The sequence below is a fragment of the Oncorhynchus mykiss genome, chromosome 1 (assembly GCF_013265735.2).
Source record: "Oncorhynchus mykiss isolate Arlee chromosome 1, USDA_OmykA_1.1, whole genome shotgun sequence".
Classification (NCBI taxonomy): Eukaryota; Metazoa; Chordata; class Actinopteri; order Salmoniformes; family Salmonidae; genus Oncorhynchus; species Oncorhynchus mykiss.
The window spans coordinates 22,709,027-22,734,748 of NC_048565.1; the positions used below are offsets into that span (position 1 = coordinate 22,709,027).

At 41.1% G+C, this 25,722-nt stretch overlaps 1 protein-coding gene across 6 annotated transcripts in view; it reads left to right on the forward strand.

The window, feature by feature from the left end:
* Positions 1 to 4,647: 4,647 nt before the first annotated feature.
* Positions 4,648 to 25,722, forward strand: part of LOC110510174 (A-kinase anchor protein 13) — a 155,706-nt gene continuing 134,631 nt past the window's right edge. For all 6 annotated transcript variants that reach the window (XM_036971711.1, XM_036971865.1, XM_036971828.1 and 3 more), the window contains exon 1: positions 4,648 to 4,923. The gene's annotated coding sequence lies outside the window, so the exon portion shown is untranslated. The remainder of the gene's footprint in view (positions 4,924 to 25,722) is intronic.

Here is a 25,722-nt window from a genome sequence, read left to right on the forward strand (position 1 = left end):
CAAAACCCATCTACTAATGGTTATAATATGTTTATTATGGCTATGTCTTGTGGCACCCTGGCTGTGCTTGAAATGACTATACGGTCGGCTGGGGCCGAGGACAGTTCACGTGAACAGTTATCTCTCAGAGGTGACCAAATAGAGGGGGCCAGTGTTCCTGGAGAGCGGGCCTCAATCACCTGTTTTCTGACAGACTGCCACACTTCATGAGGACATAAAACTGTGGCGTATTCTCAGCATGACCACAAAGCACTCACACTGTCTCTCCTCTGTGTGTATGTGTGTGTGTGCGTGTGCGTGCGTACGTGTGTGTGTGTGTGTGTGTGTGTGCGTATACGTACACAATGTTTTTTCAGCTTGGGAGCATCTAACCCTCTGTTTACCCCCTCTCCCGTTCCAGGAATAAGGACCAAAGTGCTATTGGGCAGCTTGCACGTAAGCTGCTAATTAAAGGCCCCATTCTTGGACCTGCTACTAGATCTATTGTGCATTAAATAGAATTTATGACAAACAGTAAAACCATTAAAGTTGGAGTTAATGGGTTTCTCACCTATGTTTTTTCTTTACCAATAACCACCCTTAATGACATTTTATACAGTAGCTGAGGCAAAATAAACTACATTAACAGGTACAGTGTGATGGCATTACATGCTATTGGTCATGCAGAGCAATGCATGATTGCCATGTCAATCACAGTGCAGTCTAAGTGTATGCATTTATAAGTTAGAGACATTAATAAACCATGTCCCTTCACATAGCCACTAGAAGTCCACCTTACTTACATGAAGTACATTCATGATTGCCTAATAAATGTACTGTGTTTACCCTTCACACATAATACTCCATGGTTTCAAAGCATACTGTACAGTCTTATGCAATGATGTGAAAATGACAAGTTGTCAACTTTATATGCAGTTGTTTCATCACCTATAATTGATGCATTTTAAAAACGTGAATTGCATAGAAAGAAACCCAAAACAATGCCAAAACCCACCCTATTTTATAACTCTGACATCACCCTACTGAAGTTTACATTTCAAATAGTTAAGGTTAGCGTTAGGATGTTGGGTAGGGATGTGCCAAGGATCTCTGGTAGCACTAACCTATATTTTATAAGGATGACTGAGTGACAGCTCGTTGGACCGGTGAGAGAAGACAATGGAACATAGTTCCAACTAAACATCGTCTCCCTAGAGATGGTATAACCGCCCTCTGATGCATGCGTCTTGTGATTACCGTTCTCCTAGCAGCAGGATATATTATACTGAAATAGTTAGCAGGACCGCAGATACACATTTTTCAAAATAAAGTCCCCAGGGAAAGACATGCTAAACTTTGAGATTATTGATTTGTTTAGCCATCTAGTGCAGTACAACTGTTTATCACAGCATTGCAACCGCCTTTTAAGCAATACATGGATAATTTTATGTATTTTATTTTTCACATTGTATTATTTAAACCAGCATTTCTTTTGAAAGTTTACACAAATACTGGTATTTTGAAAGCTATTGTGTAAACTATATTTAAAGAAATACATTTGTAATAAAGTACAAATATATGTTTTTGGAATTACTCAATAGTATCTGCAAAACATTGCTGGGCAATGGGTTTAATACAGAGTGCTGGTGCTCCTTACTCCATCCACTCCATTCACTGCAATGCAATGCATTGTATCTGGGACACTTATTGGGTTGTAGACTTTATTTTAAATTACTACCTGTCTTATATAAACAGGGGTAGGAAATACTCATTTGAGTCTTCACTAACCAAACATGGTTTGTTTTTTTAGGGGGACTGTGTCGCATGGCCTGCTGCTGGCTTTTTGCTCCGCCCCCTCCATAGCCCACAATGCAATCTGCTGCAACAAACTGTACATATTGGCTTCTAGAGAAAACTTTTCGACCTGTCTCAGCTAATGTGGGGTTGAAAATACCCAGTAGGGTCGATACTAACCAAATATGGATAGTTTTGGAGGAGGACCATGCCATGCATATTCAGCTTTAATTAACCATGTCGTACAAATAACCTGGTACTATCCATGGTCCTGAAATCAATACACACTCAACAAAAATCTAATTAATTTACATTTTACATTTACAAATGACATGTAATGACTATTACCAGGCATTTTCTGTAGATTAAAAAAAATGTATTACAAAGTAATTATCTCTCTAATAACTCATATAAAAATGTTATTGTGTCAAAGTAAGACTGCTAATAAGACTGCTTTAGAGAGTAAGTAAGTAAGAAGGGACATGTAAGACAAAGTCCAAGAGGCAAACCTTTTGGATTAATTGCGACCAAACTGGGTTTTATGAAAGTGTTAGAAGGCTATGCATTATTGGGGTGATATAAGCCTAAACAAATATTTTATTTGCCAGGCCAAGAGATTGACCTGATGCATTTTTGTCAAGGCTGGCCTTGGGCTGATTTAAATGTGTGAAGGTGCAGCCATTACTATCACCATGAAGTTAATCTAGGTCAGTAACAGGCCTGCCAGTCCATCATTGTTACATTGTGTCTTTTGTCTTGTAGACTAATCAACTGCTAATAATCAATATTTGGCACCTCCATTAGGGCAAGGCAATGCATGAAAGTTTAGGATGGAATGGAATTTTATTTCACACTGGGAGCAAACAGAGTAAGCAACAAAAAAATAAGTGTTAAGGGGTTTTGTCTTTCCAACTGATATTCAACACAACAACAGTATATTAATGTGTTGTTTGAAATTAATATAACACGCAGGACTAAATGCATATATCTATTAAACAGTCCACCTCCAAAACTTAGTGGAGACCCGACTGATTATTTTCCACCCCACTACAGCTGAGACAGGTAGAAAAGGTGGTCAGGGTGTGACTAGGGGGTATTGTAGTTTATCATTTCTATGTTGTGTTCTAGTTCATATTTTCTATGTTGGTGTTTGTATGATTCCCAATTAGAGGCAACTGGTAATCATTGTCTCTAATTGGGGATCATATTTAAGTAGCAATTTTTTTATTCTATTTTTATTTTACATATTTGTTTTCATAAATGACATTGCATTTTCTTGTTGGAATAATAAAACGGGGCCATTGATTAAAATGCAATATACACTGAACAAAAATATAAATTAAACATTCAACAATTTAAAAGATTTTACTAAGTTACAGTTAATGTAAGGAAATCAGTCAATTTAAATAAACATATTAGGCCTTAATCTATGGATTTCACCTGACTGCAGATCTGTTGGTCACAGATACCATTTTTTAAGGTAAGGGCCTGGATCAGAAAACCAGTCAGTATCTGGTGTGATCACAATTTGCCTCACGCAGCACGACACATCTCCTTCGCATAGAGTTGATCAAGCTGTTGATTGTGGCCCGTGGAATGTTGTCCCTCACCTTTTCAATAGCTGTGCGAAGTTATTGGATATTGGCGGGAACTGGAACACGTTATCGTACACATCGATCCAGAGCATCCTAAACCTGCTCAATGGGTGACATGTCTGGTGAGCATGCAGGCCATAGAAGAACAGGGACATATTCAGCTTCCAGATCCTAGCAACATGGGGCAATGCATTATCATGCTGAAACATGAGGTGATGGTGGCAGATGAATGGCACAACAATGGGCCTCAGGATCTTGTCATGGTATCTCTGTACATTCAAATTGCCATTGATGCAATTGTGTTTGTTGTCCGTTGCTTATGCCTGTCCATACCATAACCCCACCCTGACCATTGGGCACTCTGTTCACAATGTTGATATCAGCAAACCGCTCACCCACCATAAATTCTGTCTGTCATCCGCCCGGTATAGTTGAAACCGGGATTCATCCGTGAAGAGCACACTTCTCCAGCGTGCCAGTGGCCATCGAAGATATGCAGTTGCCCACTGAAGTCGATTACAATGCCAAACTGCAGTCAGGTCAAGACCCTGATGAGGACATCGAGCACGCAGATTAACTTCTCTGATATGGTTTCTGACAGTTTGTGCAGAAATTCTTTGGTTGTGCAAACCCACAGTTTCCTCAGCTGTCTGGGTGGCTCATCTCAGACCATCCAGCAGGTGAAGAAGCCGGGTGTAGAGGTTCTGGGCTGGCGTGGTCTGCGGTTGTGAGGCCGGTTGGACGTACTGCCAAATTCTCTAAAACGACATTGCTGATGGTAGAGAAAATAACATTTAATTGTAAGGCAACAACTCTGGTGGACATTCCAGCAGTCAGCATGACAACTGAATACTCTCTCAAAACATTAGGCATCTGTGGCATTGTGTTGTGTAACAAAACTGCACATTTTAGAGTGGCCTTTTATTTTCCAGAGGCACGAGCTGCACCTGCTTAATGATGATGCTGTTAAATCAACTTATTCATATGCCACACCTGTCAAGTGAATGGATTATCTTGGCTAAGGAGAAATGCTCACTAACAGGGATGTAAACACATTTCTGAGAAATATGTTTTTTGTGTGTATGAAACATTTCTGGGATCTTTTATTTCAGCTCATGAAACATGGGACCAACGTTTGTATTTTTGTTCAGGTTATTATGAATGCATTATCCACATTGCAGTGTTTTGAAATGCGGGCTTTTATTTTGAAGGTTTCAAAATTACCATATGATAGTCACGTCATTGTTTGTGATGCTGGCAGGATACTGGTCTTCTGGTGAACTGAGAATAGAGTTTTAAGCGAGATCAACAAGTGGGCGCTCTGGGAGCTATCTAGTAGCCCTACTGCATTTAGAAGTAGCGGCCATTCAATATGCTGAGAAGAAGAGGGACTTTATATGAAAATTAGATGCCCAAGGGATCTGGACTTCTCTCTGCAGATCAATGAGTATAGATGGCACGAAAAGGTTGTGGTTTGTGTTCTGATAACTTGTGAATGGAGAGGGGAATGCTTCGGAAAGAGGAACGCACGCTTTAAACACCCGCTAAATTCGAGGTAAGAAACATTTTAGGCTGTAGCACGAGTTGAGTAAAAGGACAGTAGCATTTGGGAAATGTGAATAAACTGTTTTCTGGAAACTATTTTGAAACAATTATTTCGGTCTCTTTTGCACGAGATACAATGTTTTTTTCCCCCATATTAGAAATGGCAGATTGTAGCCGGTTAATTGCGTCTAGCCTCATGATTGCACCAATGTAAAAGTGTTAAGAACGTTGTCGTAGTGACCCTGAGGTGGCCTTGCTGCTTAGAATCCAAATAATCGAAGCTATGTCCGTGGTAAATAATTGTGGCACACACCGGTACAACCCCGTCCCATGCATCACCTCCTAAATTCGGATCAGATATAAATGCTAAATGAGTGTCCACCAAAAAGACGTGGGGGGTTGCACTCCACTATTGTGCCAGTAAAACGGACACATTTATTACCAGACTGAATAGAATGACCTCCTAAAAATGATCCCCTGCAATATTAATACAATGCATGGTTTCCATGACGTAATTAGCCTACATGTAATTCTGATGTAATTTCATGTAGTTTTTTATAGAACTCGTGCAATACAAAATCCGGCCTGTTACCTTTTCACTATACAGGTGTCTCACCTTTTAAGATTATATTACTTTTGTAAAAATTCAGATAGCTATATGTTGTTAGGGGACTATTTCTTCTGTAAGGTCAGGGGCTCGGGAATGTGGTCTGAAACACACAGCCACATTGAATCAGATGTGATGTTAATGTAACATTTATTACTAGACTACAACATTAGCATTGTGATAAACATAATACATGTTTTTTTTATTTTAAACAATCTATTTGTTTAGATAAGATGTTTATACCAATTGGCTACAGGAGACAGACTTCGGTGTGACTTCTCCAAGAGAGTTTGTGATTGGTAAAACATGCCAAGGCCTGGGAGCTAGCCTGCAGTACATGCTACATGTTATTGTTTTGGATGTTTTATTGCTTTTAACTCAGAATGTCTGATTACATTCTGTAGCTTCGAGTTTGTTGTCAAGAATTGGAGTAGTGGAATTCCCAACATATGTTGGGTCTCTGTTTCCCACAGCATGCATTACAGATCACACACACACACACACACACACACACACACACACACACACACACACAGTTGGACTCGCAGTCTGTCTGGCATACATGCATGTTTCATGTTCCCCCTCTTAGCTCTGTATGTGGCTCATCTGTATGCGGTAGGGTAGCCTAGTGGTTAGAGCATTGGACTAGTAACCGAAAAGTTGCAAGCTCAAATCCCCGAGCTAACAAGGTACAAATCTGTCGTTCTGCCCCTGAACAGGCAGTTAACCCACTGTTCCTAGGCTGTCATTGAAAATAAGAATTTGTTCTTAACTGACAATAAAGGTTAAAAAATATATATATATATATATCTGCACTTGGGTCTTGTCCAAAGGCTAAGCCTTAATGTCTGTAAGAAATCAGGATTGCAGTGCAAATCATCACTTTTAGCCTAGATATAGTGCCTACAGAAAGTATTCACACCCCTTGACTTTTCCCACATTTATTTGTGTTACAGCCTGAATTTAAAATGGATTATATTGCTGTGTCACTGCCCTACACACAATACTCCATAATGTCAAATCTATTTATTTATTAAAAAGGAAAAGCTGAGTCAATAAGTACAGAGCAGTTTAGAGGTCGACCGATTAATCGGCATGGCCGATTAATTAGGGCCGATTTCAAGTTTTCATAACGATCGGTAATCTGCATTTTTGGATGACGATTATGGCCGATTACATTGCACTCCACAAGGAGACTGCGCGGCAGGCTGAACACCTGTTACGCGAGTGCAGCAAGGAGCCATGGTAAGGTGCTAGCTATCATTAAACTTATCTTAGAAAAAACAGCGGTGCCTGTTAATTTATCATCGAATCAAAGCCTGCTTCGCCAAACGGGTGATTATTTAACAAGCGCATTCACGAAAAAAGTACTGTCGTTGCACCAATGTACCTAACCATAAACATCAATGCCTTTCTTAAAACACACAAGTATTGGTACCGGACAAATGACACGCTCCTCAAGGCGAGTTTGGAGAGCTGGCACAGGACGTACAGGGCTGGGAAGGCGTACGGAGACCTGGTGCGTGGAGCCGGCACAGATTTTTACCAGACTGATAGCACACTCCTTAGGACGAGTACGGAGAGTTGACTCAGGTGGCATTAAACTGATAACATGCTCCTTAGGGCAAATGCGTGCATCTTCCACCAACTCAACAACTCTCTCCGTTCTCTCTCCTCCAATATCTCCATCCACTCACTGACAGTCTCGGACTCTCCGTTTACTCTCCTCCAGTTTATCCCTCTTCTCCCAGAATGGCTCTGGTTCACCCCTTGTGCCCCCCCCCCAAAAAAAATGTCAGGCTGTTTTTTGGGGTTTCTTTGTGGCCGCGAACCCCGGCATCGTCACTGTCCTCCCTTCTCTCCTTGCGTCTGCCGCCAAGGAAGGCTATCCTGTCCTGGAATGATGTTCTCCCAAGTCCAGGATCCTTTCCCATCCAAGATCTCCTCCAAAGTCCAGGATACCTTCCCATCCAAGACCTCCTCCCAAGTCCAGGATCCCTTCTCCTCCTGGGCACGCTGCTTGGTCCTGTTATGGTGGGATCTTCTGTCACGAAGGTGAGGAGAGACGGACCAGGGCTCAGCGAATGTTGAGTTCCACATATTTATTATAAAGTGAAACTTAGCCAAAACAAAACAATAAATCAAATAAACTAACAACAAAACGTGACAACGTGGTGCACATGCACAAAACACAAAATAATATCCCACAAATGCAGGTGTGGAAACAACCTACCTAAATTTGATCCCCAATCAGAGACAACGATAAACAGCTGCCTCTAATTGGGAACCATAATAGCACCCACATAGAAATATCTATACTAGATCACCCCTTAGTCACGCCCTGACCTACTACACAATAGAGAACTAAGGGCTCTCTATGGTCAGGGCGTGACAAGTATATATTTTTAAACCTGCATGTTTAGTTAAAATAAATGAATGTTAGCAGGCAATATTAACTAGGGAAATTGTGTCACTTCTCTTGCGTTTAGTGTAAGCAGAGTCAGGATATATGCAGCAGTTTGGGCCGCCTGGCTCATTGCGAACTGTCTGAAGACCATTTCTTCCTAACAAAGACCGTAATTAATTTGCCAGAATTTTACATAATTATGACATAACATTGAAGGTTATGCAATGTAACAGCAATATTTAGACTTATGGATGCCATCCGTTCGATAAAATATAGAAAGGTTCCGTATTTCACTGAAAAAATAAACGTTTTGTTTTCAAAATTATAGTTTACGGATTTGACCATATTAATGACCTAAGGCTCGTATTTCTGTGTGTTTATTATATTATAATTAAGTCTATGATTTGATATTTGATAGAGCAGTCTGACAGCACTTTCCTGCGTTTGCCAGCAGCTCTTCTCAATGCTTGAAGCACAGCGCTGTTTATGACTCCAAGCCTATCAACTCCCGAGATGAGGCTGGCAATACTATAGTGCCTATAAGAACATCCAATAGTCAAAGGTATACGAAATACAAATGGTATAGAGAGAAATAGCCCTATAATTCCTATAATAACTACCTAAAACTTCTTAACTGGGAATATTGAAGACTCATGTTAAAAGGAACCACCAGCTTTCATATGCAACTTAAACGTTAGCTTTTTTACATGGCACAGATTGCACTTTTACTTTCTTCTCCAACACTGTGTTTTTGCATTATTTAAACCAAATTGAACATGTTTCATTATTTATTTGAGACTAAATGTATTTTTATTTATGTATTATATTAACTTTAAAAAAATGTGTTCATTCAATATTGTTGTAATTGTCAATATTACAAATATATATATATATATATATATATATATATATATATATATATATATAAAATCGGTATTGGTATCGGCATCGGCGTTGAAAAATCATAATCAGTTGAACTCTAGTGCAATTGGTAAAGAATTCAGACCTCTTCCCTTTTTCCACTTTTTGCTACATTGCAGCCTTCTTCTAAAATGGATTAATAAAAAAAATCCTCATCAATCTACGCACAATACCCCATAATGACAAAGCGAAAACAGGTTTTTAGAAATGTTTGCAAATGTATAAAAACAACAACAGATGCCTTATTTACATATGTCATCAGACCCTTTTGTTATATGACTCGAAATTGAGCTCAGGTGCATCCTGTTCCCATAGATCATCCTTGAGATATTTCTACAACTTGATTAGAGTCCACCTATGGTAAATTCAATTGATTGGACATCATTTGGAAAGGCACACGCCTGCCTATATAAGGTCCCACACTTGACAGTGTGTGTCAGAGCTAAAAACTAAGCCATGAGTTTGAAGGAAATTGTCACAGCCTACTAGGAGTGGTGGGTTGGAGTCAGGCGCAGAGAGCAGGGTTCGGTAAATCGTAATTTATTCTCCGGCAAAAAACGGTCACGCCAACATACAGGGCATAAACCGACCAGCCCAAACACAGGACCAAACAGTCCGGAGAATACAAACATGAAACCACAACCAACAGAGTAACAAAAAACAATCCCGCACAAAACAAGGGCGGGTCAATCTACTACATATAGGGAAGCTAATTTAACCGAAATACACACAGGTGAAACTAATAAGACAAAACCAACAGACAAACGAAAAAGGGATCGTTAGCGGCTAGTAGGACGGTGACGACGACCGCCGAGCACCGCCCGAACAGGAAGGGGAGCCATCTTCGGCGGAAGTCGTGACAGAAATGTCCGTGGAGCTCAGAGACAGGATTGTGGCGAAGTAGGCTTTGATTAGATGATAAATTAACAGGCACCGTATTGATTACATGCAACGCAGGACAAGCTAGTTAAACTAGTAATGTCATCAACCATGTGTAGTTAACTGGTGATTATGTTAAGATTGATTGTTTTTAATAAGACAAGTTTAATGCTAGCTAGCAACTTACCTTGGCTCCTTGCTGCACTCGCGTAACAAGTCGTCAGCCTGCAACGCAGTCTCCTCGTGGATTGCAATGTAATCGGTGTCCAAAAGGGTGATTACCGATTGTTATGAAAACTTGAAATCGGCCCTAATTACTCGGCCATGCCGTGTAAATATAAAAACGCAGACTTTGAATATGCTTGTCATCGGCAAGGACTAGGGAGTTAAAAAAAAATATATAAAAATTAACAGAACATAACTATGCACAGGCAAAGTCCTAGAGGAATACCTGGTTCAGTTTGCTTTCTAACAGACACTGGCAGACAAATTCACCTCTCAGCAGGACAATAATCTAAAACACAAGGCAAAATATACACTGGAGTTGCATACCAAGATGACATTGAATGTTCCTGAGTGGCCTAGTTACAGTTTTGACTTAAATCGTTTTGAAAATCTATGGCAAGACTTGAAAATGGTTGTCAAGCAATGATCAACAACCAACTTGATAGACCTTGAATAATAATACAAAATCTATATATGTGCAAATATTGTCCAATCCACATGTGCAAAGCTCTTAAGAGACTTACCCAGAAAGACTCACAGCTGAAATCACTGCCAAAGATGATTCAAACTTGTATTGACTCAAGGGTGTGAATGCTTATGTAAATTAGATTTCTGTATTTAAGTTTCAATACATTTGCAAACATTTCTAGAAGTTTTTTTGTGTATAAACAATTTAACACAACAAAATGTGGAATAATTCAAAGGGTATGAATACTTTATGAAGGCACTGTATTTGAATCTGTCTGATATCTTTTGGCATGGGGCAGTTAGTCACATTGGTTCATAAAGACTGCTATAGCACTTTGATGATATAGGCCTAAAACCATGAGAAACATTGTATTCTGAAGATTGACACATTCTATTCTGGAATATGACGTTTAAAACAGCCACTCTTGTGGGAAGAAATTGCTCTGGGAATAGAACTGTAAAACAGGAGAAAGTGGTTTCTAACATTTCATACAGTGGAATTCTCTGTCTAATGAAACACAAGAGGGTCCGTTTGCCACTCACTGCCTGGGTTTCAGTTTCAGCTCCTTATATGAGTAGTTCCTCACAGACTACAGGGCCTGCTAAAGATTGATCTGAAAGTGCTTTCACGTTTTCCTGGGGTTAAACAGGGGTATATGAAATTATCCTGTCTGAGTTTCACTTTGAGCAATGTGTCTGTTTCTCGCCTATTTCATTACTTGCTGATTGAAATATGACCTTTTTTATTTTTCAAGTGTGACTCTAAGGATGGAGGTGTTAAAGGGAATTGCATACTGGCATCTTGTCAGCAACATTCTCCACAGTAGAACGGTAGATATGCTGCCAAGCCAACATCACTGGCTGGTTGGGGTCCTCAGGCTGGCTAGAAGACATAGACAGGAAGGTTAGAACTCAAATCCATGGGAGATCTTTGTATGTAGTGGATGATTGAAGAATGCATTCACTGCCTGAGTTTCCTCCCATTTTCATGTGGGTTGACAACATTAAAAACCCTCTATTAACTAAGCGTGCACCCTTGTGTCTAAACACCCATGACACCAGCTGGAAACCATGGTAGAGAGGGGGGACGAGTGACACGGGGGAAGACCACACCACACCTCTGAATCACCAACACCTCTCTGGATTGTTAGAGTTTTATTTCAGTTTTTCAATCTACGGTGGGTATAATACAGTGCCTTCAGAAAGTATTCACACCCCTTGACTTTTTCAAAATGTTGTTGTGTTACAGCCTGATTTTAAAAATGATTAAAATTAGATTGTTTTTGTCACTACACACAATACCCCATAATGTCAAAGTGGAATTTTTAAAAATTAATTAAAAAGGAAAAGCTGAAATGTCTTGAGTCAATAAGTATTCAACCCCTTTGTTATGGCAAGCCTAAATCATTTCAGGAGTAAACATTTGCATAATACATTGCATGGACTCACAATGTGTGCAATGGTAGTGTTTAACATGATTTTTGGATAACCACCTTATCTTTGTACTAGAGGTCGACCGTTTATGATTTTTCAATGCCGATACCGAATTATTGGAGGACCAAAAAAGCCGATACCGATTAATCGGCCGATTTAAAAAATATATATTTTATTTGTAATAATGACAATTACAACAATACTGAATTAACACTTATTTTAACTTAATATAAAACATCAATAAAATCAATTTAGCCTCATAAATAATGAAACATGTTCAATTTGGTTTAAATAATGCAAAAACAAAGTATTGGAGAAGAAAGTAATATGTGCCATGTAAGAAAGCTAACGTTTAAGTTCCTTGCTCAGAACATGAGAACATATGAAAGTTGGTGGTTCCTTTTAACATGAGACTTCAATCTTCCAAGGTAAGAGGTTTTAGGTTGTAGTTAATATAGTATTTATAGGACTATTTCTCTCTATACCATTTGTATTTCATATACCTTTGACTATTGGATGTTCTTATTAGGCACTATAGTATTGCCAGTGTAACAGTATAGCTTCCATCCCCTTCCTCGCCCCTCCCTGGGCTCGAACCAGGAACACATCGACAACAGCCACACTCGAAGCATCGTTACCCATCGTTCCACAAAAGCCGCGGGGAATAACTACTCCAAATCTAAAAGCGAGTGACGTTTGAAACAGTATTAGTGCACACCCAGCTAACTAGCTAGCCATTTCACATTGGTTACACCAGCCATTAGGCTGATAGGCTTGAAGTCATAAACAGCGCTGTTAGAGCTGCTGAAGAGCTGCTGGCAAATCGCACAATAGTGCTGTTTGAATGAATGATTACGGGGCTGCTGCTGCTTAGTCAGACTGCTCTATCAAATCAGACTTAATTATAACATAATAACACACATAAATACGAGCCTTTGGTCATTAATATGATACTATCATTTTGAAAACAAAACGTTTATTATTTCAGTGAAATACGGAACCGTTTGGTATTTTATCTAACGGGTGGCATCCCTAAGTCTAAATATTCTTGATACATTGCACAACCTTCAATCTATGTCATAATTATGTAAAATTCTAGCAAATTAGTTCGCAATGAGCCAGGCAGCCCAAACTTGCATATACCCTGACTCTGCGTGCAATGAACGCAAGAGAAATGACACAATTTCACCTGGATAATATTGCCTGCTTAACTGGATTAGTAGTTATAACTAGTGATTATGATTGATTGTTTTTTTAAAGATAAGTTTAATGCTAGCTAGCAATTTACCTTGGCTTCTACTGCATTCGCGTAACAGGCAGATTACTCGTGGAGTGCAATGGTTAGAGCGTTGGACTAGTTAACTGTGCAGTTGCAAGATTGGAACCCCTGAGCTGACAAGGTGAAAATCTGTCATTCTGCCCCTGGACAAGGCAGTTAACCCACAGTTCCTAGGCAGTCATTGAAAATAAGAATGTGTTCTTAACTGATTTGTCTAGTTAAATAAAAGGTATAAACATTTATTTATTTATTTTTTTAATTAAAAAAATCAGAAATCGGCGCCCAAAAATACTGATTTCCGATTGTTATGAAAACTTGAAATCGGCCCTAATTAATCGGCCATTCCGATTAATCGGTCGACCTCTACTTTGTACCCCATACATCTGTAAGGTTCCTCAGTCAAGCAGTGATTTTCAAACACAGAGTCAACCACAAAGACCAGGGAGCTTTTCCAGTGGTGGATTGGTAAAAAAGGACGTTTAATATCCCTTTCAGTGCATTCAGTTTTGGTGCATTGGGGGTGTGGAACGGAATTAATTGTATTTTTATTTTTCTTCTTGGGGGGCGACTGTGGGAGGGGTCTCGAATGGTTGAGGGACAGCTATTGGGGAACTGTGGGAGGGGGGATCTTGGAGGGTTTGGGTTCATGTTTTTTGGCCTGTCGGGAGATCTGTCAATGTGCCCTTGTGCAGGGCATTGACTCTGGATGCTTCTGTATGTCGCTCTGAATGGGAGTCTCTTGGATGATTGGTATGGTGTAGTTGTTGAGCGGCTTCACTGCAAGTATGTTGTATTTTTCGGATATTCAATTAAAAAAATATATTTAAAAAAATATTAAAAAATATCCCTTTCAGCATGGTAAAGTTATTAATTACACATTGGATGGTGTACACCCAGTCACTACAAAGATACAGGCATCCTTCCTAACTCAGTTGCCATGGAACAGTGGTCAGATCATTTTTGCAGTCAAAAAGCTGACGTCTACTGCTCAGATAAAAAAAAAAAAAAAATATTTGTCACATACACATGGTTAGCAGATGTTAATGCGAGTGTAGCGAAATGCTTGTGCTTCTAGTTCCGATAATGCAGTAATAACCAACGAGTAATCTAACCTAACAATTCCACAACTACTACTTTATAAACACACAAGTGTAAAGGGATAAAGAATATGTACATAAAGATATATGAATGAACGGCATAGGCAAGATGCAGTAGATGGTATCGTGTACAGTATATACATATGAGATGAGTGATGTAGGTTATGTAAACATAAAAGTGGCATAGTTTAAAGTGGCTAGTGATACATGTATTACATAAAGATGGCAAGATGCAGTAGATGATATAGAGTACAGTATATACATATACATATGAGATGAGTAATGTAGGGTATGTAAACATTATATTAAGTGGCATTGTTTGAAGTGGCTAGTGATACATTTTTTTTTTTTACATCAATTCCCATCAATTGCCAGCAGCATATCACCCTGCATACCACTGCTGGCTTGCTTCTGAAGCTAAGCAGGGTTGGTCCTGGTCAGTTCTTGGATGGGAGTCCAGATGCTGCTGGAAGTGGTGTTGGAGGGCCAGTAGGAGGCACTCTTTCCTCTGGTCTAAAAAATATATCCCAATGCCCCAGGGCAGTGATTGGGGACACTGCCCTGTGTAGGGTGCTGTCTTTCGGATGGGACGTTAAACGGGTGTCCTGACTCTCTGAGGTCATTAAAGATCCCATGGCACTTATCGTAAGAGTAGGGGTGTTAACCCCGGTGTCCTGGCTAAATTCCCAATCTGGCCCTCAAACCATCGCAGTTACCTAATAATCCCCAGTTTACAATTGGCTCATTCATCCCCCTCCTCTCCCCTGTAACTATTCCCCAGGTTGTTGCTGCAAATGACAATGTGTTCTCAGTCAACTTACCTGATAAAGTAACGGATAAATACAATTTCCATTATTAAAGTGGCTGGAGTTGAGTCGGTATGTTGGCAGCAGCCACTCAATGTTAGTGGTGGCTATTTAACAGTCTGATGGCCTTGAGATAGAAGCTGTTTTTCAGTCTCTCGGTCCCTGCTTTGATGCACCTGTACTGATTTCGCCTTCTGGATGATAGCGGGGTGAACAGGCAGTGGCTCGGGTGGTTGTTGTCCTTGATGATCTTTATGGCCTTCCTGTGACATCGGGTGCTGTAGGTGTCCTGGAGAGCAGGTAGTTTGCCCCCGGTGATGCGTTGTGCAGACCTCACTACCCTCTGGGGAGCCTTACGGTTGTGGGCGGAGCAGTTGCCGTACCAGGCGTTGATACAGCCCGACATAATGCTCTCGATTGTGCATCTGTAGAAGTTTGTGAGTGCTTTTGGTGACAAGCCGAATTTCTTCAGCCTCCTGAGGTCCGTGATGTGTACGCCGAGGAACTTAAAACTTACTACCCTCTCCACTACTGTCCCGTCGATGTGGATAGGGGGGTGCTCCCTCTGCTGTTTCCTGAAGTCCACAATCGTCTCCTTTGTTTTGTTGACGTTGAGTGTGAGGTTATTTTCCTGACACCACACTCCGAGGGCCCTCACCTCCTCCCTGTAGGCCGTCTCGTCATTGTTGGAAATCAAGCCTACCACTGTAGTGTCGTCCGCAAACTTGATGATTGAGTTGGAGGCGTGCATGGCCACGCAGTCATGGGTGAACAGGGAGTACAGGAGAGGGCTCAGAACACACTCTTGTAGGGCCCCAGTGTTGAGGATCAGCGGGGTGGAGATGTTTTTACCTACCCTCACCACCTGGGGGCGGCCCGTCAGGAAGTCCAGTACCCAGTTGCACAGGGCGGGGTCGAAACCTTGATGACGAGTTTGGAGGGTACTATGGTGTTAAATGCTGAGCTGTAGTCGATGAACAGCATTCTCACATAGGTATTCCTCTTGTCCAGATGGGTTAGGGCAGTGTGGTTGCGATTGCGTCGTCTGTGGACCTATTGGCGCGGTAAGCAAATTGGAGTGGGTCTAGGGTGTCAGGTAGTGTGGAGGTGATATGGTCCTTGACTAGTCTCTCAAAGCACTTTAAGAGCTGCAACGCTAATGTTTGTGTAAACGCTTTACAGTTGTGTTCTGTGGGTGTCACTGAGTAGACTGATACCCAATTTCATTGCTTCACATTCCAATCTTGTTTAACATTATCTAGTCTAAATATGGCATGATTCCATCAATTGTAAACGTCTCCATCACTTTGAAAGAGGTACTTTTATTTTGAAGGCAAAATTCCACTATTGTGCCTAATCCTTATTGTGGCTAGCACATAACACATATCCCGGTCCGGTCGAGCATCACTAGCCAGATGAAGCTAGCTGACTGCCTATGACGTTAGCTTTAGGCAACAGGGAAGTAGCTGGCCAGCTGATTATTTTCATGAACTGAAGTTCAATTTCAATAGGAGAACAACAAGTGGCTACCAAGCTAATACTTACTCACAAGGATTCCTAAATCATTGCTAAGAATAACAAAAACGACTGCAGTTTCTACTGGTCAGTGTTTTCAGGCTGGTTAGTGCTAGCTAGGTACCATGCTAAAGCTAGCTACCCCAGAAGTTGTGGTCAAACAAATAATGCGTTATTACCAACACGGTATTGTAAACACATCGTTCGTGGTTGGTGTTTGCTTGTTTGCAGACTTTTTTGTACAGCTTTGGCTGATAGTAGTGGTGGTGCTTGGCTTGCACATGCTAATTCAGAACACACAACATTCTATAATAGAACTGTGTTATTTGACGTCTCAAATTAAAAGCTCATTTAACTCGTCAAATAGGGGAATTTTACTCGTCAAATAGTGTTATTAGTGTTAGTGTTATAAATAGTGTTACATGTATCCTATAGTACATTTCAAAAGTGCTGAACGAATAGTTATATTGACTATGTCTGTCCTAGCTCGCTCAATAATTTATAAATCAAAATTACGGCTTGCCTTTTATTTGCTCATTGTCCCCTTATGCCATAATTTGTACATCTCAATTGTCAGTAGAAACCAAATTTGTTAAAGCAAGTCGGCCATATCATCTGTTTTTTTAAAAGGCAATACATTCGCTGCCAGACAAGGCTCCGCTGATTGCCAGGTGTAGCAGTGGTAAGTATTCACTCCATGGTGCTGAAAAGAAAGCTTCATGTAGGCCCTAAGAGTTTGTGGGCACATTTTGTCACCGTTGTGGTGCAATTAATGTATTGTTTATTGTTGTGTAGTGGCTTTTCTGGCATGCATCTAAAACATTTTTGGGGAGTTTGCCATACCAAGAAATACATGCTAAATCAGGCTTCCTTCACTGAAGGAAGGAAGCCTGCACAGAATAAGAATATTCAAAAACATGCATTCTGTTTGCTACAAGGCACTAAAGTAATACTGCAAAAATTGTGGCAAAGCAATTCACTTTTTTTCCTGAATACAAAGTGTTATGTTTGGGGCAAATCCAATACAACACATTGCTGAGTAGCACTCTCCATATTTTCAAGCATAGTGGTGCCTGCAATATGTTATGGGTATGCTTGTAATCATTAAGGACTGGGGAGGTTTTCAGGATAAAAAATAAACAGAATGGAGCTAAGCACAGGAACAATCATTGTGGATAATTTTAATTAATTAATGAATTCAGGCTGTAACAAAACAAAATGTGGAATAAGTCCAGGACAATGTTCCCACATGGTAAAATAATAGGGGTGGACATGATTTAGCAAGGCACTAGAGTAATACTGCAGGACAAAAAACAACTCTGATATAAAGTTGTTTTTTTCAAAGTTGCCGTAATGCCATGTGTACGTCCACTTATATCAGCACATTCGTATCAACCTAACCATTATGGAACTTATTTTCAATCAAATACGCCTCACATGGCAAATTAGCAATTACATTTTTAGTTGACCAAATTCAACACTCTCATTGACCTCCATAAAACAAATACTCAATTTGTGGGCTTATTTTTCACCTCTTTATCTCAGGTCACACACACTTCAAATGTAACAAATGGGGTGGGAAAACAGTTTTAACAAATAATTAAAACTGTTTTCAAAGGGGGGAATACTTATGATACCCACTGTATATAAGCTTTCTTTGGCTACTGTAGCTGTTGGGCTGTTTCACAGATGGACTGGGTGAATTATTGGGATGTTATTATTTCAGACGGGAAATAATGTATGAGAGCAGAGCTCAGTGTTCTATACTGTCTTCCCTGTCCAGTGATTTTGTTTTCTCTTCACTCCACTTATATGTCTGTGGTTATTCTGCAATGGTAAGCATGGTCACAATTCCAATCATTCCTGCTTTTCCGGTTTTAAGTGACTTGAGAAGTGGTTTTCCAGTGCCCAACTGTCTCGGTCTGATACGAAGCATGCTTGACTTACTGCTAACTCCCCCTAATGAAAGATTGCACACCGAACTCTGGTTGTGTCCTCAATTGCAGCGCACATTAAGAGCCCATTTATACTTGATCCGAAAATGTGGTCGGAAGTGCTATATGGATGGTGTGACGCAATTGTGGAGCCTCTGCAGCCACGCAGAGGCCAAATTGAGCTCCGTACCATATCGCCGTGCGCCTCCCAAATGTTCTAATAATGCAGAGGGCTCTGTATAGCTCCGCATTGACATGATTGGTTAATGGTAGGTGACGGTGGGAGGTCCTGTATAAACTCAAACTCACTTCCTTGACAATTTCCTTTGCAAGTATGAATGCCCTGACTTCTCAGAGGCCATATCACCGTAAATGCTGCATGGCCAATGCAGACGACGGCTTGACCAAGCAGCACCTTTTACTCCAACAAAGGATGTGACAATAGAATGACAGTACTTCAGATAGAGGCTGTGTTAGAATATGTTGAAAACTTGATGGCACTACCAAGCAACACTTCTATTCATAGCACTGATTCAAAAGTATGGAATTAGCTAACCAAGTTAGGCTTTCTTTGTGTTGAGTCATACTCACACTTGTGCCTTGTGTTGTAGTGGACGACATTGATTGCAAACAGATAGGCCTCAGAGTTCTATCTCTGCCATTTTACTTCATCAAATTAAACTTGGTTCTTCCTTGATCTGCCCGATGACTACAGAAGGTTTTATTTTGTTAAATTTCATCATAATAAACATGAATAACTCACTCCAGATCCTCTGTACCAATCTTTCATTTTTAGCATTCCTACTATAGAGGAGTTTACAGAAGGGCCATCAACTGTTCAGAAGGGAGCATGTGTTAAACAAGCCAAGTCAAATCTGCACTAGAGAGTGCAACCAACAGCATCCAACAGCACATGTCCCAGACACTCCAGTGCTGTTGACACACACCTGCCTGTGGCCTGGCTGCCTTTCCCCCTCTCCACTGTGACATCACATCTTTTATCTCCCCCTCACCACCATCTCCATATTTAGCCCTTCTGTAATCAGTGTAGTGGGCCTCAGCCTGGCCAAGCACACACACGGGATCCTCTGGAGTCACTGCATGTTCCAAACACTGCCTTGCTTCCTATTTTTTTGTTGATGTAAAGTCTGCATTCGATATGTATTGTGCTTCCGTGTAAATGGAAGGAAAATAAGTTATGAAAATCACTCACTCAGACCTTAAAAGGCTGGCCTTTCCAAGTTCCAACAAGTGCCTTCAGTTAAGCACTCTACCAGTGGCAAGAGTTTTAAAGTGCTGGGATAATTTCAGATCTGAATGTTGCCGTGAACTTTGGTGACCTTTAGTTACCTCTGAGATGAATGATTATTCAGCTTCCTTTTCAACTTGTCCTCCTTTGTGTGAGTTGAGCCCACATCTGCACTTTTAATGATGATGTGCCTGCGTCTGGACAGCTTCCTGTGAGCAGAGCAGCAGTGTGCTAGCTGGACCTATCCACATCCACTACACTGCTGTAGCTTTCATGACCATCTGCTCAGCCTCGGTCTCCCTTGCCCTTTGTCATGCTCTGTGGTGGTGGTAGACCTCTGTCGCTAATATGCTACTACTTAGTCCCATAGCAGTTATCGGTCAGAGTCATGTTGCAAATTATTTTTGCTATTTGCAGTATTCCATTTGTAGCCCGTGTGCAGTGAATTGTAAACATTGCCATTTGTGCTGTGTTATCAGTAACAACGTTTGTTTCTACTTTTATGAAAGGTTAGGTCAGTGAGACACCAGTTTTTTGTTATCTTTTTCATTTGTTAATTTCTGAATTCACTACACCCACTTTGTTACTTAATCCACAGAAAGATCATTTCATATTTTTTCAACCCTTAGAACAGATTCCGTATTTAGCATTTGGGTGTAGGCATGGGCTTGGTAAGAGCGTTTAAATATCTCTCCTCTTAGGAAATGTGTTGATAATGACTTTTAATGACTTTTAACACTATTTCATGGTCCACTTCATAGCAGAAGTTTGGAGTGTTTAGTCATGTCCTTCTAGGAAGTCAAATCATTCATCAAAATGACCTTTGTACATCTTGTAAAAAACAGTGAAGTTATTTACTGATGTGGACTGTGCGCTGATGTGTAGCCTTTCTTAACTAGTATTGAATATCCAGTGTGTAAACATAGTGGCACAGGATTGTACAATAGGCCTTTTCAGGGCCTGATAGGGTGTTTAGATAAGACGAACCAGCAGCAGGTGATTAAAAACATCCTCTCCTTCTACACCTCTATAAAGACTTTAGACTGCACTCTTGTCAACCTCAGACTACTGGTATCAAATTTATCAAATGTATTTATAAAGCCCTTCTTACATTAGCTGAAGTCACAAAGTGCTGTACAGAAACCCAGCCTAAAACCCCAAACAACAAGGAATGTAGGTGTAGAAGCACAGTGGCTAGGAATAACTCCCTAGAAAGGCCAGAACCTAGAAGGAAACCTAGAGAGGAACCAGGCTATGAGGGGTGGCCAGTCCTCTTCTGGCTGTGCCGGGTGGAGATTATAACAGAACATGGCCAAGATGTTCAAATGTTCATAGATGACCAGCAGGGTCAAATAATAATAATCACAGTGGTTGTCGAGGGTGCAACAGGTCATCACCTCAGGAGTAAATGCACCTCGGGACATACTGTGGCCACATCCGACAATACCCCCGGACAGGGCCAAACAGGCAGGATATAACCCAACCCACTTTGCCAAAGCACAGCCCCCACACCACAAGAGGGATATCTTCAACCACCAACTTACCATCCTGAGACAAGGCCAAGTATAGCCCACAAAGATCTCTGCCACAGCACAACCCAAGGGGGGGCACCAGCCCGGGCAGGAATATCACATCAGTGACTTAACTCACTCAAGTGACGCACCCCTCCTAGGGACGGCATGGAAGAGCCAGTGACTCGAGACAGAGAATCCCAGTGGAGAGAGGGGAACCGGCCAGGCAGACAGCAAGGTTGGTTCATTGCTCCAGAGCCTTTCTGTTCACCTTCACACTCTTGGGCCAGACTACACTCAATTATAGGACCTACTGAAGAGATGAGTCTTCAATAAAGACTTAAAGGTTGAGACCGAGTCTGCGTCTCTCACATGGGTAGGCAGACCATTCCATAAAAATGGAGCCCTATAGGAGAAAGCCCTGCATCCAGCTGTTTGCTTAGAAATTCTAGGGACAGTAAGGAGGCCTGCGTCTTGTGACCATAGCGTACCTGTAGGTATGTATGGCAGGACCAAATTGGAAAGATAGGTAGGAGCAAGCCCATGTAATGCTTTGTAGGTTAGCAGTAAAACCTTGAAATCAGCCCTTGCCTTGACAGGAAGCCAGTGTAGAGAGGCTAGCACTGGAGTAATATGATCACATTTTTGGTTCTATTCAAGATTCCTGCAGCCGTGTTTAGCACCAACTGAAGTGTATTTAGTGCTTTATCCGGGTAGCCGGAAAGTAGAGCATTGCAGTAGTCTAACCTAGAATGGACAAAAACATGGATACATTTTTCTGCATTATTTTTGGACTGAAAGTTTCTGATTTTTTAAATGTTGTGTAGATGGAAAAAAGCTGTCCTTGAAACAGTCTTGATATGTTCGTCAAAAGAGAGATCAGGGTCCAGAGTAATGGCGAGGTCCTTCACAGTTTTATTTGAGACGACTGTACAACCATCAGGATTAATTATCAGATTCAACAGAAGATCTCTTTGTTTCTTGGGACCTAGAACAAGCATCTCTGTTTTGTCTGAATTTAAAAGTAGAACATTTGCAGCCATCCACTTCCTTATGCTCTCCCTGGAAACACAGGAACGTTGAGGAACACCAACATTTACAGTTGATTTGTCAGAGGACAAACCATCCACAGAGACAAATTGATATCTTTTCGAAAGATAAGATCAGGCCAGAACTTGTCCGTGTAGACCAATTTGGCTTTCCAATCTCTCCAAAAGAATGTGGTGATCGATGGTATCAAAAGCAGCACTAAGGTCTAGGAGCACAAGGACAGATGCAGAGCCTCGGTCTGACGCCATTTAAAGGTCATTTACCACCTTCACAAGTGCAGTCTTAGTGCTACGATGGGGTCTAAAATCAGACTAAAGCGTTTCGTATACATTGTTAGTCTTCAGGAAGGCAGTGAGTTGCTGCGCAACAGCTTTTTCAAAATTCTTTGAGAGGTATGGGAGATTCGATATAGGCCGATAGTTTTTTAAATATTTTCTGGGTCAAGGTTTGGCTTTTTCAAGAGAGGCTTTATTACTGCCACTTTTAGTGAGTTTGGTACACATCCGGTGGATAGAGAGCTGTTTATTATGTTCAACATAGGAGGGCCAAGCACAGAAGCAGCTCTTTCAGTAGTTTAGTTGAAATAGGGTCCAGTATGCAGCTTGAAGGTTTAGAAGCCATGATTATTTTCATCAATGTGTCGAGATCTAGTACTAAAAAACCTCTGTCTCCCTTGATCCTAGGTCCTGGCAGAGTTGTGCAGACTCAGGACAACTGAGCTTTGGAGGAATATCCAGATTTAAACAGGAGCCGTAATTTGCTTTCTAGTGATCATGATCTTTTCCTCAAAGAAGTTCATGAATTTATCACTGCTGAAAAGTGAAAGCCATCCTCTCTTGGGGAATGTTGCTTTTTAGTTAGCTTTGCGACAGTATCAAAAATAAATTATTTATTATTTTCCTCAATTAACCTGGAAAAATAGGATGATCGAGCAGCAGTGAGGGCTCTTCGGTACTGTCTTTCTAAGCTAGTCGGAATACTTCCAGTTTGATGTAGCGGCATTTCCGGTTTTATGGTTTCAGTCAGGACCTGTAATTGAACAGACAGACAGACAGACATGGCTCTCTTTGGGCACCATGTTATTCCTGCCTGACACTTGTATCATTTACTATTTGGAGATCCATGTTTTGTTTTTACTTCAAATGAATGGCAGTCTGTGTAGAGGTGGATGAGAATTGGGGATTGTCAGCACAGCCCCCTGCCTGCATGTCTCTGTCTGTCTGTCCGTCCATCTGTCCGTCCGTCCGTCTGTCTGTCTGCCTGTCTGTGAATGAGCTGCAGCTCTCTGTCTCTCTGCCAGAGTGTCCAAGCGGCCAAGCTGCCTGGGACACACTGGGAGGTATTGTCTTCAGACTGGGTTTTTAATTGGACTCTGATTTCTGCTTGTGCTGCAGTGTAGTGTGTGATGATGTGACTGTCATAGTTATGGTGAATAGAGGCAAGCAGATGCGCCCTCTCTCCTGTTTGAGAGACTATTTAACTTATTTATGTGTTAGAAACAGTGATTATACTGTACATACAGTGGGGCAAAAAAGTATTTAGTCAGCCACAAATTGTGCAAGTTCTTATTGACCAAATACTTATTTTCCACCATAATTTGCAAATAAATTCATAAAAAAATCCTACAATGTGATTTTCTGGATTTTTTTCTCTCATTTTGTCTGTCATAGTGTACCTATGATGAAAATTACAGGCCTCTCTCATATTTTTAAGTGGGAGAACTTGCACAATTGGTGGCTGACTAAATGCTTTTTTGCCCCACTGTATACTCGCAGAATACAGCTGTTTCCAGGCCATAATGGAGCAAAATGTCATTCCTGTATAGAAAGTGATTGATGACATTGAGGTAATTTAGAACACTGTGATCAGACAGCTACTAAGGTATTTGGGATTTTACACACCTAGGCTATATGCAAATCCAGAGCTTTGTTTTTCACAAACAACAGGCCATATTCTGTTTTTAGTTCATGACTTCTTTCCAATATGCCAGTATTGCTGCCAGGCTACAGTATATTTGAGCGACATCTAGGTTACATGCATCACTCTCAGGACAGAGATTTATTTATTTATTTCACCTTTACATAACTAGGCAAGTCAGTTAAGAACAAATTCTTATTTACAATGACGGCCTACCCCGGCCAAACCAATACGACGCTTTGCCAATTGTGCACCACCCTATGAGACTCCCAATCACAGCCGGATGTGATGCAACCTGGATTCGAACCAGGGACTGCAGTGACTGAGAATAAGTCTGCTGTGGAGGGAGACTCCTGGACACCCCTCTGGGTCTGTGAGTTGAGTTCTGGCTCTGCTGGTCGGTCACAGCTGTGTGTAGAGGCGGGGTCATTTATGGTACATATCCTGATATCTATTAAAGTAGGGCCCATGTAGGCAGATCCTCTCAACCAATAGGAAACCTCTATTGCTCCTCTGTCCTGACTTGAGGAAAACCGGTGAGCGCTTCGGCAGGAGTGTAGCAACATTTGGATTGTTTTACCTGCAGTTCAAGGGCTGATCCTCATCTTACTTTATCTCCCACCACTCCTCCTCTAACATCCCCAGAGCCTTGCTTTCTTCTGTGCACCAGTGGTTCTTGCTGGCATGAAAGCCTCTCAACAAGCTCTTAGCGATCTCTAAATTTGGGCACCGCCATCTTCAGAACAGGCGGTTATCAGGCTCCTTTTAGATGCTCCGTCTGTTCTGAGTGTTCTCCATCCTTGGTATGCATTCCACCAAAACCCTTCACTGGTTCAGAGCAGCCACTCAAATGCCAAACCTTTTTAAGAAGACCCATGTTTACTTCAAAGATGTCCCGTTACATTGTTTTACCTCATCGTAGAAACTAAAAGTAAAATATATATAATTTTTATTTGCACTCTGAATAATTGCTATACCAAACCTGATCTTTAGAGATGCTACATGTTCCATTTTGTCTTCTTATTTTCCCCTTCCCTCTGGAGGAGAGGTGGCTCATGGTGGTTTGTGGGAGGCTAGTTTCTCCTGCAGTTACCAATGGGGTGAGCATTAACCAGGTCTCTGGTTAAACTTTAACTCCATCAAACCATATTCCTGTCCTGCTGACCTGAACAGATTCTGTCCCACCCTCAGAACACACAGTCGCACACAGGCCATGACCCCAAACGAAGAAGGCTTGTTTACAGCACCAGAGACTGATTTAGACACAGTGAGCATCAGGCTATTTCTGCTTGACTCTTAGCTGTTCAGTGTTCCACCAGGCTATTGGTCTGAAGACTGATTAGACACTATTGTATTACAAAACGCATTAACAGTGAGATCAATCATCAGTTGTTGGGTCATTTTTTAGGACATTGAATATATCTGAAAGCAGTCTTGGCCTTGCTACATGATTATCCTGTGCCAGCTGTAGCTGTTATATATTCCCTTCTGATTTACCAGCACTACAGTT